Raw genomic sequence first — 18470 nt, forward strand, 5'->3', positions numbered from 1 at the left:
GATCAATTAACCCGGAAGAGGAAAAGGATCCCGACCAGACTCTAGTCTTACCAGTTCTTCCATAATGTGGTGGGGGGAGGAGGGAGGGGATGTAAGAACAAAGGCGAGATGAACACTTCACATGGAACGTTATGGTAAGGACATAACTTCTTTATGTGAAAGTGTTCAATCTCGCCGTTTGTTCTTAAACACGGGTAGCGTCCCTAGCTCCATTACCCTGGGTAACTCATGGAAGAACGTTCCTGAGCACAGTGGAACCAAAGGATGTCCTGTCCTTAGAGGCCCTGTCCACCTTGTAATGAGTGATAAAGGTATGTGGTCTTGCCCACGTTGCTGCTGCACAAATCGTATCCAATGGTAAGCAAGCTGCATGAGCTAAGGAAGTAGAAACTGCCCTAGTAGAATGAGCCTTAGGCTTGAAAGGCAGTGGCTGATTCGAAACAGAATACACAAAGTCTATACAATCGGAAAGCCATTTAGACAAGGTACATTTCGTGACTGCCATGCCCTTCCTGTTGTCTGCAAATGAAATGAACAGCTGATCTGATTTCCTATGATCTTTAGTCCTGTCTAGGTAAAATCTCAGTTGCATATGTACATCCAGTTTGTGCAGCATATATTCCAATTTGTTTGAATGATTCTTGAAAAATGTAGGAAGTTCTATGGATTGGTTAATATTTAACACAGAACACACCTTGGGGAGGAATGATGGGTTTGTGCGCAAGGAAATTCTGTCCAGGTGGAAAATCAAGTACGGTGGCCTGACTGATAATGCTTGCAGCTCTGAGATTCTTTGAGCTGAAGTGACAGCAATAAGAAATAGTGTCTTCCATGACAAGAACTTTAGGAGACAGGATGAAGCTGGTTCGAAGGGTGGTAACATCAGTTGTGACAACAACAAGTTGAAATTCCATGGGAAAATTGGTTCCCGGATGGGTGGACGAAGGTGGAAAGTTCCCTTCATAAAAGCCTTGCAAAGCCGAGACATAATAAAAAAGCCTCCTTCACCAACATGGAAGTTAGATATGGCCGCCAGCTGTACTCTTATAGTGGAAGTAGAGGCCCCTTCATGAAAGAGTAAGGATAAAAATTCCAAAACCTTGTGTAGCGAGGCTACCAAGGGATCTATATGTTGACCTGACGCCCAACATACAAAACGTTTCCATTTGCTCCTGTAGAGTTTTCTGGTGGAAGCTTTATGAGAGGCAACCAGAATGTGTTGTACTGCAGGAGAGAAAAGATCCGACCTGGCTAAACAGGGAAGCGGAGCAGCCAAGCTGTCAGTTTGAGGGATTGAAGGGATGGGTGAGGAACTGCCGACGAATGAGTCAATAGATCTGGCACTGGGTCCAGAATCCAAGGTTCCTCCATCTGATGGGCTCGAAGAAAGGGGAACCATATCTGCCGAGGCCAGAATGGCGCTATGAGGATTATCATCCTTTCCAGATTCCTGGCTTTCTGTACAAATTTGGGTATCAACGGGGCAGGAGGAAATGCATATAGGAGACCCGGGGGCCAATCGTGCACCAGTGTGTCCCTGGGGACACCCCCCCCAGAGGGGAAAGCAGGGAAAAGTAGCTTCTGCATTTGGCATTCAACGAGGATGCAAATAAATCGCAGCAAGGCTGGCCCCATCTGCGGAAAATCTTTTCCGCCACTTGCGGTTTGAGGGACCACTCGTAAGGTAACAGGATGGCTCTGCTCAACCTGTCCGCAATGACATTGGATGATCCCAGGATGTGCGTTGCCACCAGAAAGCGACCCGTGGACTCTGCCCATCGCCAAATTCTCAGGGCCTCTCTGCATAATGGGTAAGACCTGGTTCCCCCTTGTTTGTTTATGTACCAGACCACAGACATGTTGTCCGTCTGAATTGCTATTGTTCCCAGAGGTAAGAATGCGTGGAAGTGTTGCAACACTAGAAAAAACGCTCTCAACTCCAGAACATTGATGTGCAGGTTGTACTCCAGATTGGACCACTCCCCTTGGACTGTTCTTCCCTGAAAAAGTCCCCCTCACCCTATCAGAGAAGCGTCTGTGGTTATTGTGGCTGTAGGGTTGGGTAGGACAAATGGGCGACCCATTGTGAGATCTTGACTGTCCACCCACCATAGAAGATCCCGTTTGCAAGAGTCTGTTATCAATATTTTGTGTGATAAGGGTAGTTGCTGGAACGACCATTGCGCGAACAGCAGCCATTGGAGGACCCTCATGTGCATTCTGCCCATAGGAACTGCAATTAGAGAAGCCGCCATCATGCCTGGAACCTTTAACACTAGCGTGGCCGGGCTTTTCTGTTCTGAAGAAGAAGCGCAACCTGTTCTCTGAGGGCTGAGGCTCTTACTAAAGGAAGCTTTATCAGAGTTAACCTTGTATCCAAATCTGCCCCGATAAATGAGATATGTTGTGAGAGCGATAAGGCAGATTTTTCGAAATTGATTGAGATCCCTAAATGGGAACAAAGGTTGACTGTGTAGTCCCTGGCCTGTACAAGACGATGCTCGGTGGTGGCGGTAAGGAGCCAGTCGTCTAGATACGGAAACACTCAGAATCCTTGCCGTCTCAAGTGAGATGCCACTACTGCCATGCATTTAGTGAACACCCTGGGGGCTGAGGTGAGGCCAAAGAGCAAATGACTGGCTCCCAGCCGGAAGCGCAGGTAATCTCTGGATGGCCTGGCCATTTTGATATGGTAGTACGTGTCCTCGAGATCTATAGAGCAAATCCAATCGTCCTTCTGTAAGAAGGGAAGGATCGACTGTAGCGTGACCAACCGGAACTTTTCCTTCCTCACGAAGGTGTTGAGTTGGCTGAGATCCAAGATCGGTCGCCAGTCCCCTGTCTTTTTTGGAAATAAAAAGAACATTGAGTAAGTTCCGGATCCTCTTTGGTCCGCTGGGACTGGCTGGATGACTCTTTTTTTGAGCAGCTTTGTCATTTCTACGGCTGCTGGATCTCGCAGATGGGGTGGAACATCTGGAAATCTCTTTTGTTGGGGTGGGGTAGACATAAAGGGAATTGTGTATCCTCCGGTAACTATGCTTTTTTACCCAAGAATCCGAGGTAAGATTTAGCCAGGCTTGTGGGTATAAAGCCAAGCGACCCCCGACTGCCTCCAGAGCAGGACAGTTGGGCCTCCATTCAGGAGTGCCGGAAGGGCTTCCCAGGGATGGTATCCATGTCGCCCTGATTTTGCAGACCCCCTCTGCCGCCAGGGCGGTGTCTTCCATTCCTCCCCCCCTCTGCCTCTGGAGGGGGCATCACCCTGTGTGGCTTGGAAAGATCCCAGAGTCTTACAGAACCACATTTTTCCGCCCCTTTGCCCTTTGGGGTACGGTCTAGTTGGAGCGGAAAAACAGACCCCAACAGCAGACAGGGTCTTCCCTTCTTGCTCACACCGAGTCAGAGTCTCCTTTACTTTGGGCCCAAAGAGAGTAGCACCATCAAAGGGGGCATTAGTAAAGGAAGACTTGAAGGCTTCCACAAAGGAGCACAGCCGCATCCAGGATTGCCTACGGAGAGCAATCACTGAAGCTGCAGCTCTACTCGAACCTTCGGCCGCATACGAGATGAGCCTCATGGATGAGTTTGCTATTGAAGTAAGGGTGTTAAGTTGTGCTGTCACCTTATCCGAGACAGCAGTATCTGTGTTACCCTGGAGGGTATCTCCCAGTTCCTTAATGAGATCCCTCTGAAGTTGTGTAAAATGTGTCAAGTAGTTTAGCGAATGCATGGAAAACGTCGTTGAACTGAAAACACGCTTCCCATATCTGTCCATAGTCCTAGAATCCTTATTAGGAGGATGAACAGAAGAAGATGACTCAGACATTTCCTTCTTCGTGGCTGCCGCTACCACCATAGCATCGACCGGAACTCCCTTAGTAAGATAAGCCTTATCTTGGGGGGCAGTGACAAACTTGTTCGGCCTACGAGGTACCGGTTCCCCTGAGTCTGGTGTTTCCCACACCCTTTGAGCAATTAAGTCCATCAATTCATTGAAGGGCGGAGTCACCCAGGAGGTAGAAGGTTGAGCTCCAAAAGCCTTCAGCAACACCGACTCGTCCTCAGTGGGGGCCAGGGACTGCCAATCACCCCGCTGTCTCAAGATCTCCAGGATGTCTGCAAATGATACATCCTCAGAGGGGGATCGTGGGGACCCCTCCGTCTCATTCAGACGTTAGAGATTCCTGTGGGGAATCAATGTGCCTCCTCTTGCACAATCATTTCCTCGGAGCTTCATCAGAGGGGGATTTTGGTGAAGCCTCCGAGGAACAGGGAACACCTCTGGGGCTGGCTGAGGCAATGGGACTCTACGCTTGGAGTGGATCGCGGGGGCAGAAACAGAAAGCGGCCCTTTGGGGGAAGGAGAACATGTCTCCGATGAAGTAGTTGTCTGTTCAGACAATACCTTCCTCATAAGATCGAAAGCCCCCGAGCCCCGGGCCGAGGACTCCTCCAGTTCCGAAGAACGCGGAAGCCTCCTCGACACCGTAACCGTGGGCTCCGACCCCAAGGACGGAGCCGAACCTATCTGCGCCGAGGCCCCGAGAGGGAGAGTTGGAACCGTAAATTCAGTATGACTCTCGGTCCTGGAACCAAGGAGAGATAGTCGGTTCCGCGACTCCCCGACGGGCTCCGAAGGAGTCGAGGTCAATGGCGCCGATCGCACAATGGACGGTTTTGGCGCCGAGGGCTCCACTATCATCGGTTCCTCTTCTCCCGGCTCCGAAGACTGAATGAGTCTCGAAGGAGGATCTGTTGGAGACACAGGGAGGCCTTCCAGTTTCGACACCAATTGGGACGAAACTGCAATCAGCTTGGACAGAGCCGTGTTTTCCATTAGTTTCTGTACAACACGATCCACGTCGGTATCAGATAATGGTCTGGAAGATCGGGTTGAAGGGGCCGAAGACGGCACCGATCGAAGAATCGACGGTGGAGGTAGCTCCGACACCGGTTCCAAGACCTGGGGCTCAATCAAAGGTAAATGTTCGATGCTCGGCCCCGAGGTCTGTGGGACCGGCGAACGAATCCTGGAATAAGTGCTCAGAACCGATGACATGGGCTCCGACACCTTCGACGTCTTCGACCCCTTCGAAGACTTAGAAGCCTGGTCGGCCTTCTCCAAGGCCTCCTGGAAGGCAGGCTTAAGTAAGCCCCTGTCAATCAGCTTCCTGCGCCTCTCTGTCATGACCCTCCCACTAAAGGAATGACAGATGGAGCAGTCCTCCTACAAGTGGAGAGGGCCAAGGCAGTAGACGCAGGAAGCATGATTGTCAGTGATGGACATTTTTTGTCCACACTGACATCTTTTAAATCCGGATTTGACTTTCTCTGACATGGTAAACACAAATCCAAGTCAACAATCTTATAATAGTACTATAACAATATTATAGATAAAAAATTAGAAAGTTATATATCTATCTAAAAGGGTTAATAAAAGGGGAAATATTAACAGTAACACTATATACAACACACTATGCCAACTAACTACTGGTAGAAAGAACACTGTCAGAGCCCTGACAGGAACAAGTAGGCCGCAGCCCAATATATATATAAAATCTATATATACTTCAAAGGGAATAACTTTCAAAACACACACACACTATATACTACACTATCTGAAAGGACAATGATAAATTTAGACAAGAAAAACTCTTATCTGAACGATAAATATAAATTCTCTCTCTGGCCCGAGCTCTCCTCGACCGATCTGTTGCAGCGGCAAACTAGATCTGAGGGATAGCAGGGAGGATCATGGGATATAGTCTGGTCTCGAGCTTCTCTAAGATGCAGAGCTTTGTGATGCGGCCATCAAGGAGCCGAGGATCGGCTCCGAACCCGTGAGTAAGAACAAACGGCGAGATTGAACACTTTCACATCAATAGTTTATTAAACTTAATAAATATATTTATTATATAAAATAAATATATTTTAGAATAAGAAAGCATAATCTGCAAGAAGAAGGCACACGTATAACAAAAAGAAATGGTGAAGGAATACTTTGCACTTGATGTTTAATGACAGCTATTACAGATATGTAATGGCTGCAGAGTTCAGTGACAATGAAGATGTACAGGTCTTTAATGACTCTACCTATTATGAAGGGGAGTTATTTAAATGGCAAATGCAGGAACATTATTGTTTCCCAAATAGTACAATGGTACAGTTTTTTTTTTTTGCATTAAGCTGTAATCTGTGGTCCCAACACAATGAATGTGTATGGGTAAAGCCTTCCCGGAGGATATGGATGTCACATGGAATTATGATGACAACCTTGAATCTGCAGTCATCATCAAACTTGGTCAGCCTTGAATTACCTCTGATGGCAGCAAAGTATATGGTGAAGAAAAGTGATCCCAGAATGGAGCCCTGTAACATTAATGTTGACAAGTTTTTTGAGGAAAGTGTACCACCAACCTTGACAAAGAAATACAGAAGAATTTACATTTAGCATGGTTAGTTTATCAATAATGCCACAATGTGGGATACTACTGAAAGCTTTGATAGATCTATGTTGGTGATGTGTCCTGTTCTGTCATTATCCAATGCCTTTGTGGCTGTTTCAAAAAAGGCAACCAGGTTAAGTAATCATGAGCTGCCCCTTCACAAAGCAAAAATGGTTTTGGTCAAGGGATAACAATCTGTCAATATCTTTATTTATGAATTCCATGATATATTCCACCTTCTAACAAATAAGACTGGTATGCTAATCGGGCTTTATTTCCCAAAGTCAGTGGTTGAGCAGAATTTTGTTTTAACAAGGAAACAGCCACACTTGCATTCTTGCAAGTGTTTTTGGTTTTCAGGAGTGCTTTTAGTACTTGATCCAAAGTAATCATAGAGAGAGGTGCTGAATGAATGAATGAATGCTGTGAGGAGGCATGAACACAGGGAAGACGTCTGATTTAAGTCTGTCTGCTAGTGCAGTTGATGGTGCCATTTAATAATAACTAATCTGCAGCTTTGAATTTTGTTTCTGAAGTTCCTGACATACTTAAAGAAGGCTTTATGATTATGTTTGGATGTAGGTGTAATATTTAGTTCCTATACATCTTTACAGATCTTGACATTTTGCCTTAGCTCTTTATTTTCTCTTGAAGTGAGGAGATTTGAGGTTAATTTGTTAGGGCTAATAGTTTTCCCCTCTGCTACAAAACCTATTGATGCTGCTGTTCTTCTAAAGTGGTGGGTTGCTTCCAAACTTGGCTCTATTTGTGACAAATGGGAAGAGAAGCTTCAATGCAGGAGTCTATGTGGGAATGGAAATGGCATTAAATATTGTGAAATAACTTTCTACATTTGTGCAAATAATAATAGGAGAAATAATCAAATTCTGTAAAAGAAAGCTGAGAAGCAGAACAGCAAACATTTTCACCACATTCACTTGACAAAGCAAAGAAAGCAGTATTTATGACATTGGTTGTTAAGGCAGTCCATAATGTGACTAGAAAAAAAAAATGTAAATATATCTATACATACATGTGACATATAGACACGACACACACCCATACACATTCTCACACACACACACACACACACACACACACACACACACACACACACACACACACACACATACACACACACATATACATACACATATACACACAAACACACACTCATGCACACACACACGCATATATATATATATATATATATATATATATATATATATATATATATATATATATACACACACATACACACACACACATATAACAGCTCTGCTCCTAGCAATAACTTCTGCAAGACGAGTTTTCAGAGCTACAGGCACTCATGGCTGTGGAACCTTTTATTATTTTTTATCCAGACAAGGTCTCTCTGAGGGCAAACCCAACATTTATGCCTAAGATGGTGTCCAGTGTGGCTCTTAACCAAACTATTCATCTGCCAACTTTTTATCCAAACCCACAGAACAAGGGGGAGAGAATTCTGCATTCTTTGGGTGTACACAGACAGCTTAGATTCTACATGGACAGAACCAAAGTTTTCAGAAAGACAGAGCAATTACTAGTGGCATATGCTGCTGGATCACAAGGAAAGGCTGTCTCAAAGCAGACTATTTCAAAGTGGATAGGTCACTGCATTCGTTTCTGCTACTTACACCATGGCAAGCCAGTGCCTAAGGGCATTAGGCCACATTCAACCAGAGCTGCAGCCACTTCAGCAGCCTTTCTCAGGGGAGTACCAACCAAGGACATTTTAGAGGCTGCTACTTGGAGTTCAGTGCATACCTTTACAAAGCACTATCATCTGCCACGCTACTCTAAATCCAGGGCAGGCTTTGCCACTGCAATTCTGCAGGGCCTCATAGCCGCTCCTAATGCTGTTTAGCTCCAGCCTCCCATCCATAGCTTTGGGACTCTACCCAAATGTAATGACTGCAACAGTGAAACACGATGAACATAGTACAGTTGTGTACACTTACCATAAATGAAGCTGTTCGAGTGTATTCACTGTTGCAGTCCAGGTTACCCACCCGCCATCCCCCTTTCTTCTGATGCAACCTATCTTTCCTTCTCTGATTTATACAACCTATGTGGTGTATTTGCTTGTAGATGAAGGTAAAGCTTATATTGCTGCATGTATTTATATATTTATAAATTTTAGCTACCCTTTTAGGGGGCACCTGACATCTGGGGCAAGAAAGACTAAAGAAAATGGCATCGGCCGCATCTTTTATACCCCTGATGACCTGACGTCAGGGAAGGGGTGACAGCAGCTGACGCAGGACCCAGGACTTTGGAATTCAGGCTGGCTGAGGGCAACCTGCCAGCAGGATTACCCAAATGTAATGACTGCAACAGTGAAACACGAAGAACATCACATCGGACTGAAAAATGTGCATGGGTGTAAAAACAAAGATGCATAAATGACTGAATGGTCATTAATATAGTCTAGGAGAGTACAGGAAAAAGAGTTTGACTGAAAACACTATAATGGTAAGTATGTACGTGCAAGTGTTCGCAGGTTAGGGTTAGGTATGGGGATAGCTTTTACTGTTTTGCATGCGTGGTGTAGTGTGCATGTTCAACTTATATTTGTCTTTTGCAGTGGTACTGTTAGAAACAGGGTTTTTAGTAAGGTAATCTGTGTGGGGGTTAGGGGCAGGAGTAGGGTCAGTGTTAGCACACATGAGTAACGTGGGCAGGGGAAGCCTCATGTGGGCTAGTCCTAATCTTACTTCTAACTCTACATATTACATTACTAAAGACCATTTCCCTAAATGAAACACTACCAAGAGGATACCTGATCCCAGTTTTGTAGCTGGGGTTTATGAAATACTGTTTTTTTTTTTTTTTTTGTTAGCTGGATAAAATTATTCAGTGTTATGCGATTCATTATAAGTAGTATTCAGTGTTTTGCGCATTTGGCCTTTTGTTTTCATTTCAATTTCAGTGTTCTGTGTGTCATTAAACACACACACACACACACACACACACACACATCATGCGGATGATTCAATATATATAACAATGATGAATTTAAATTGTCTGAATGTGGTTTGCTATTTTTGGTTGGGGTAGTGTGAGAAAATGAATTGCAAAAATTTAGTTAAACTCATGACAAAGCCTGTAATGTTATATATGTTCACATATGTATAAAATCAAAACTTGTATGACAAACTGTTTGCATAAGCAATTATACGTGTTTTAATTCTATTAATAACAATACTAAGCTAGACGCTTTGTAAATGTAATAATGAAGTGTTATAGGCTGATACAAAAAGGTTGCTGGCAAGGGGAAAACCCTGAAAAAAAATGTGCTAAATGAGTTTTCCTAGCAAATGCACTGTTAATTTTGAATATATGGATCAGGAACTTAATAGCATGCTAAAACCATGATATGAAAAAGCAAGTGATAATAGTAAATGCTTTGGGTGTGCTGAGTTTAATAAAATTACATATAAATAAAGGTACACTATTTTATGATAGAGCATTGTAAATACAAGTTGAAGGACATATAGAGCATTAGATATTCACATATGTGAATAAAAGCCATACTGGAAACAGCATATTTTCTTTAGATAAACTAACAGTCAAGTATGACTTATTTTGGATAAAAGGCTATAATCTTGTTTCACTTTCAAAACTGGGTTACAGTGAAAAATATTGTGCCATTTTTATCATCTTTTTTAATAAGCATAACATTAATAAGAATAACAGAATTGGGAAGATTCCAACTGGTACTTATAACTGAGAAAGGGTTAACAAAGGAAACACTAACTCATCTGAAAAAGTTTGACAGAATTCATTACTGAAGTGTCTGGGCAAAGGGGTCTTTCTTCTTTTTAAAGAATGGATAGCTGACTTGCTATCATTAACTGTAAATGACTTACAGATGGGTACTACATAAATAAACATTAATAAAGTCGGTACTTATTTCCCAATGGATATTACAACATGAACAAAAAAAAAACTGGAAATAACCTGTACTAAGGCAATTGTTTCTTAAATATTATATCTCTAAATAACAATAATAATCAACTGGTATATTTGATAACTAAACTGCTGCTTCTTACACAGCACTGCTAATGGTTGGACGACCCTTTCATGCAATAAACAAAAAAAATGTGTTGGTCCTACTGGTGGAATACACATTTTACTCATAAATTGATTCACAAATTCAGGATCTTTCAACAGAAAATAATTGTGTATTCTTCGAAATATTGTTACAAATGGAAGGAGGATGAAATGCTATAATGATGGTCAGAAAGTGGACGAAAATAAAACTTTATGAATGGAATGTCCAATAAGTTATTAAAAGACGCACAAAAATAACGGCTCACTAAATTTAGATTGAAGCATTTAACCTTGATCTTCTCTGCATTGCACACAGTATGTCGAGCATTCACACTGACAGCTCTATAAAATAACAGAGAAATAACATCGAGACAATGGCTTCAAACAGTACAGCAGCACCTTAAATCGTGAGCAGCACTACAGCTTATATATACAACTGGTGCAGCAATCTACCATCTGCCTGCTAGTTTTGTACTGTGCTACACTGCCGATGACAGCCATGGTTGTTGATTGAAACTTGCCACAGATGTAACAATTTGCCACTATTGTACCCTGTGGTCCTGTTTGATAATATGATCACATATTCATTTATTTATTTAGTGTTGGTGTTAGTATTATTTAATGTTACGTTTCCTTATTTCGTGTTATGCCTGAACTATGTCAATTTACTTATTTATTGTTATGTTTCCTGCACTCCCGCAGTCATGGCTTTGGTTACTCAGCTGGCTATGGTTACACAGGCTGCCAGTGGTGCAGTGGCGCAACAACTTTCAATGTTGTTTTTACATTTTTAAGGGGTCATCAACCTGGACATTCAATGTACTCTGTGTGATGTGAGATGAGTCGATATTACCTGCTTCGATCAGGATGAAGGTTACCAAAAATAATTTGAATACATATTTTTGCCACTAAGAGTATTCATCTGTAAAGAGCTGTGTCTGACTGAGGTGGCTTTAATCTATAAAAATACAACAGGTACACAGGCCTACAGTTTCCACCCATTATAATCAATAACAGCAAAATGTTTGAAGACCATTACTTTCACCTTCCAAAAGAACTTACACTCAAGAAATACCATTTTAACAGTTCCAGTAATGAAAAAACTAACATATTTACCACAATCAAAAGTAATTTTCTCCTAAATCCATCACATACATTTTCAATATTTATAGACATTTCTTGCCTGCATGTACATTAAATAAAATAACATAACATATCCTTTCTATAATCAGTCATAAAAATGTTCTTTGTTTATGATACACATGTATCCCATTAAATTCTACATATAAAACATAAAAAATACATTTATTAAATAATCATATTATTATCATAGAATGTACAGGGAGAAGCAGAGATCATATCTGGAAAAGAGGAAGCAAATGACAGCTAAAAGAGAGAAGAACAAAAGACAAAATCCTTAATAACCCCAGACCTATCATGGAAGACAAACAACTGAAGGTACTATGCACTGTTACTCCTGGTAAGTGCTGCTTTTGAAGTAAGAATTCTCAACACAACTGACTCAGTTGCAGCTTTTGTGTACTACGGAAATAAGTAGGGGGGATTTTAATTAAAAAATTCTAAACTTGGCAGGGAAAAAAGGAGAAATTTATCATTTTCCCAAAGCAATTAATTGTCTTTAAAGTAGAAAAGTTCCAGTGCTGCTTTATTAAATTTATAATTTTATTTGTGTTGCCATCACAAGTAAATGGTCTTGCTCTTTTTTTTTTTTGGTCGGGGGCCCAAATATGAGTTTTCTTAAGAGTTTTTGAAGTAAAATCAGGTGTGCTAAGTTTATGGTATGCATGTATGTATTTTTTAGAACCCAGCAATCCTGAAGAGGATAACGCTGGTATGAGAGAATGCATTAATGAATTACTAAGCACTTTTTTCAGTGTAATTGCAAGGAGAGGAAGGACAGAGATTCTCAACCTTATAAAAGGGGAATATTTTATAGGAGAGTTAAAATGAGAGATTAGAAATAATTCCTCTCAGTCTATTGAAATTTTCTACTCTTAATTTTTCTGCAAATGAAGCTGAAGAGAAACAGAAAACTGGAAAAGAAGGCTTTAGTGTTTGCTTGAAGAATTGAAAGATGGAAACAGGGCAAGGAGAGTGAAATAGCTGTGTTTATGAAGATAATTTAGGAAAAAAGTAGAGGTTGGCATTTACAGTATGGGAAAAGAGACCATGGTATAAACATTTTTCACATACTTTACTTTAAGAATACAGATGGAACTCTGGGTCAAGATGTGCATAAACACACTGAAAGGACTCTGTATGGAAACTAGCACACTGGGAAATTATCTCTTGAAGGGGCAGGAGTTGCACAAGATCAAAATGAAAAAAAAACTACACAGCCATGTCTCTGCTGTTTGTGAAAAAATATTCAATGTTTGGATTTGTTTCGAACAATAATACAGATGCACTTCTAGATTGTGCATTTTTACCTATTACATGGAAAACATTAAGATGTGTTTTACATGTAAGGAAAGAAATTAAGAAAGCAATGGCAAATGCACTTTGTGTATATTATGGATAAATGGAGTTGGGATGTTAATTCCAGTGGGATACAGGAGAGACAATATTCTGAAACTGTTACAACAAAAACAAGAAACTACTGTAACAGTTCTGGATCGGTCTTACTATTGTAATTTGGCTTTTGAGAACAAAAAAGCATCTGATATGGGGTAAGGGTCCACAGCCTTCTGATGTTCACAGAATCGGAAAGTACACAACCTGCTAAGCCACTTGTCGGAAATACATGTACAACTGTCAGATTACTATGTGTTGAACAGTATGGACAGTACACATGAGCAAGATGAGGAGTTTCTCAATATCAGACCATCTGAATATTTACAACCATAATCAATTTAAAGATTGCAGTTCTGGAAATAGGTTACCCAACTCCCTCTGCAGTCTACAACCTGGTCATTTTCATTATCCTGTCTCTTTGCCCCTTGTACTCAAGAACTGAGTCAGCTTCTGCACACGAATATTACTTTAGCAACATACAAGTTAAAGGAACAAAGGAGCACTTGTGCAGCTTACATCCCCTCTCCAACAACACAACATGAAAAAGTTCTGAGACTGGTAAGACATACAAACTAAGCATATGGTAGGCATAAACAGAAAGGTGAATATTTAATATAGCACACAGTGATTGAAATGTAGACTCATTTAAGGACCTGGGTATATGGGTAGAGTCAGCTATGAGTTTTTCTAATTATATCAACCAATTGGTTAATGACAGTTATAGAAATAGAGGTTGTATAAAAAGATTTATAAAGTCAAGGAAATCAAAAATAATGAGGTCATTGTTTATTAGTTACATTAGACACAAACTTGAGTATGGAATAACAATATGGAAACCCTAAAAGAAAACAAGCCTGAGTTAACTGGAAAGAGTACAACGGAAACATACCAAGGGTATCAATGGATGTGAAAATATAAGTTATTATGAAAGACTAAAATATCTGAACTTGTACAGTGTCTCTTACAGATATCTAAGAGGAGATCTTATTCAGGTATATAGGGCATTTAGGGACAACTACCTCTGGGAATGTTTGGGGTTAACAAAAAGTACTAGAGAATCATCTGACAACCTATGTAGAATATTCTACAGGAATGAGAAGTGTACTAATTGGTTCTCTGACAGAGTAGCTGATGCACGGAACAGACTACCAAATTGCATTAAAGCAAGTACTAGTTTAGGTATTTTTAAGAACAGCCTGGATACTTATTATGGAACAAGTCTTTTGGTATATTTGCAAGCTAGAAGGGCATTAATGCCCGTGCGTGAAATATTTGTATGTATGTATGTATGTATGTAAGAAAGCTTCTAAATCTCCGGGATTTGGTGGTATACTTCCTTAACTGACAAATCCACTTCTACATGACAGCATACAAATCGTTCTCAAACAAAATACTCCATTTCTGTCTAACTTTATTCACTGTCTCCATAACCAGCTTTTAAAGCTGCAGTTGACATGCTAACCAATACTTTAACTACAGGAATTTCTTCCCTTTGTCATGGTATCAAATCTACTACTTGAGGAGGCTTGTCACCCAGTATCTCTGTTAAATCACTCCACCTCACTAACCCAATCAAGCCTTTCTTCCCAGTTTTTACACAATTTCTTTACTCCAATCATTCTTGCCTTTTGGGTTAAACATTCTACCTTGAATAAATTATTTCACATTCCCTAAAAACACTTTTGGCTTTCTTTTTTTTTTTTCCAGTTTCTTAAACCTACGATTTTTTGCAGGTCCACTTCATTATCTCCAACAGGAAATAATATTGACCAAGTAATTGGTTCCATCCTTATAAGAATATTTTGCAAAGTCACTGCTACCAGTTTGGGGGGGGGGGGCTAATCTCCTAGCACAATGCATCCATAATGAAAACCTATCAAACCTAATCACATCTCCCTTAGTTAAAACTAACAATGTATCCTCCAATGAATTACTCATGAATTAAAAATTTTGTCTAACAATGCCTTTGTTTCCTGCTTCACCTTAGTGTTTCAGATCATCATCATAAATATAACTTTCTTTTCTAAGAACTTTTCCTCCCTCTATCTGGTAAACATTAAGCTACCCACTATAAGTCTATTTACTCTCCAGCTGCGAGGATCCATCCTCAATATCCTCTAGGACAAAAGTATCCAAACGGGCAGTCATGCTGCGAGGATCCATCCTCAATATCCTCTAGGACAAAAGTATCCAAACGGGCAGTCATCCAGACAGACAGGGAGTTTGGTGCTCTCACCAGCATCCTTGCAATGATACCGTATATATATATATATATATATATATATATATATATATATATATAAAATATAAATATATACATATATATAGAATGATTCTCATACTCTTTGCTCTCCCAAAGTGATTGGGAGTGGTGAACACAGCCATGCAGAACCCAACCCTATACCTCAGGATGGGCATACCTATCTTTCAAGCTGTGCCCCTAAGACCATAGGCCACTAAGCTGAAGCCTGGCCATAGCCAGGGACTTCATCTCACTACACCTACTCTTCTGTATTCTTGCCAGTATTTTTTTCCTTAATGGACTTGGAACTGCTTCTTTATTTGCTTAAATATCAGACCTTGCTTACAGATTTAAATGCAAAGTATGGCTGTACTTTGTTTTTCTTCTTTTTAACTGTGGACTTCTGGCTAGGCTTTCACTGTTACATCTCAAAGCATTCACAACTAAAGATCACTGTGAACACACTTCTAAAAGAGCTCCAAATTCTCTTTACAACAGCATGCAATTCACCTCCAGGTCTTCCCCCAAAAAATCTGGGTCTATATCACATTATCGCATTTTCAAAATATCGAACGGCTACAATGTTGAAAATGCCGCTAAGCGAAATGTTTTTTGTGAGATCGCGGTACAGTGGGGATAGGAAAATTTGCCCTTTCCTCACTGTAGTGCTGTCTCGGAGTTGGTATATATAATTAGCGGGGGGGGGGTGGAGCCCCCCACAAGAATGGTTTCGCTTAACGGCATTTTCGATATTGTAGCCGTTTGATGTTATTAAAATGCGATAATGTGATATAGATGCAAAAATCCTGCTATTACTCTGACAGATATGAATAACTCAATATGTCTGCTACCTGAATTTACTTGTCTGCCTTGTATATCTCACTTACTTTACACTTTGCAGTATCAGCAATAGTCTCTGCCATCTTATTTGCTTTATTCATTCCTTCATTCATTCTTGCATTCTCTGGTTTATTTATTTGTTTGTTTATCAGGGTATAGCACTGATTATATTACACCTCTTTCCAACCTGAAAAATATACAATCACACAGCACAGTATACATCAAGAGCAAATCAATAAATCACAAAATACTTGAAAACTCTACGAAAACTGCATGACATTAACCTAGTATGTGAAATACAGTATGCACAGTACATTCAACATGATTTAGGTGTAACAGCAGTCTAACATGTACTACAGAAAGAAAGCAGATATCAATGTCAGACAACTTAGACATGAGAAAATCCATATCATTTTTATACTTTCATATTTTTTTATTTATTTACTTTTCGTAGTCAGGTTGCATATCTTGAGCAGAAACGAAGGAAAAAATCTGCATATAATACATGTACATATATATATATATATATATATATATATATATATATATATATATGGTTCCACTTCATATCATCGAATTACCATTTCATCGAATTGCAAATCATCGAGACCAAATTGTCGAAAACTCATTTCATCGAAAACTCATTTGATCGAATCTCAAATCATTGAAAACTATGAAGCAACTACAAATAACATCCCAGACACTTTGTACTATGTTTATGCAGGGGGTAAGCCCCTGCACTATGGGGCTCTGCCCCACCCCGTAATTAAATATACCAACTCAGGTGGCACTACAGTGGGGTTGAAATTACCTTTTCCCCACTGTAGTGCACCTTGGAGATGGTATATTTAATTACGGGGTGTGGAGCCCCCATAGTGCAGGGCTTGCTGCATAAACGTAGTAAAACATTGTGGAATGTTATTTGTAGTTGCTCATAGTTTTCAATGATTTGAGATTCGATGCAATGAGTTTTCGATGAAATGAGTTTTCGACGATTTGGTCTCGATGATTTGCAATTCGATGAAATGGTAATTTGATGATATGAAGTGGAACCAGATATATATATATATATATATATATATATATATATATATATATATATATATATATATACACACACACACACACACACACACACACACACACACACACACACACACACATGCACACACACGCACACACATACACACACACTACGAGTAGAGATAAGAATATTATAGTTGCTGGAAGTGTTTACATCTGAGTGATTACTGATGTGACTGAATTAGGAATAAAATAACATCCAACAAGAATTAGGAATAAAATAAGCAGAAGTACTAGGGAATTTATGGACATAGGCTACCCTCAAAGCATTTTTCAACAGATGTTTTTTTCAAAACACAGGGCATATTTCACTGCTTTTCATGAACACAGGCACCATCTCCCAAAGTTTGGGGGATAGTACTGAAAAGCTCTTCTCATTTCAAGCAAAGCTGTTATGACAGGTACAGTACAATAAAAAATGCAGGGAATACATAAGCTGTATGGAATGGAAAGACTGTCCATGAAGAGGAAATAGATTTAATTTAAACAGTTTATAGCAAAGACAGCACAGGAGCAGGTCTGCTCTCTGCTGGATGGGAAGTCATTTGTCTTTTGTTAAGACTTGACACTGGTGTTCTTGACACAGAACAAAATTTATGAACCAGAATATTTTGTTAGAACTTAACTTCCCATATTCATGCACTACTGAAAGCACATCTTCTTCTATTTCAACATTACCTTCTCTAGTATTCTGTATTCATACATAAGCATCTGTTTTACCTTCCTTTGGGTTCACTGCACCAGCGGTATTCTGATTGTTACCCAGTTATAAAATGGTTTAATTATTCACATAAAATACTTTATAGTGAGTACTAACTTTATAAGCATTTTGAAAAACTTTTTCTGTAACCCAATAATATTACACAGTATGGACTAAATGTATTTAGAGACATACCCACTTCAAACACTTCCAAAGGATTTGAAATAAGCTTACAAAAATACATCATTATTGCCAAATATTTCATGACATCTTCTATGTACAGTGGCCAAGGCATCTACATTGTGGATTCTACTTTCTCTGTATCTGGTTTTAAGTCTTCTGACACTAAAATATGACACATGTATCTCAGTACTGTAACTCTGATACAATTACTCTTGTTCAGCTTGAGGTTATTCTAAGTTGTTTCAGTAACTCAATCAATCATATCTTCTGTTTTCCTCAGTTTGGCCCCATACCAATACATCACCAGTTACAGTAACATCATCAAGCAGTTTGAATATCTGTACAACAGCTCTCTGAAACA

General features: G+C 40.1%; 1 protein-coding gene across 1 annotated transcript in view; it reads right to left on the reverse strand.

The window, feature by feature from the left end:
- GLI3 (GLI family zinc finger 3) overlaps window positions 1-18470 on the reverse strand; it is a 1844924-nt gene that overhangs the window by 763150 nt on the left and 1063304 nt on the right. The window lies entirely within an intron of this gene.

The sequence above is a fragment of the Protopterus annectens genome, chromosome 3.part0 (genome assembly GCF_019279795.1).
Source record: "Protopterus annectens isolate FY-2018-M chromosome 3.part0, PAN1.0, whole genome shotgun sequence".
Classification (NCBI taxonomy): domain Eukaryota; kingdom Metazoa; phylum Chordata; order Ceratodontiformes; family Protopteridae; genus Protopterus; species Protopterus annectens.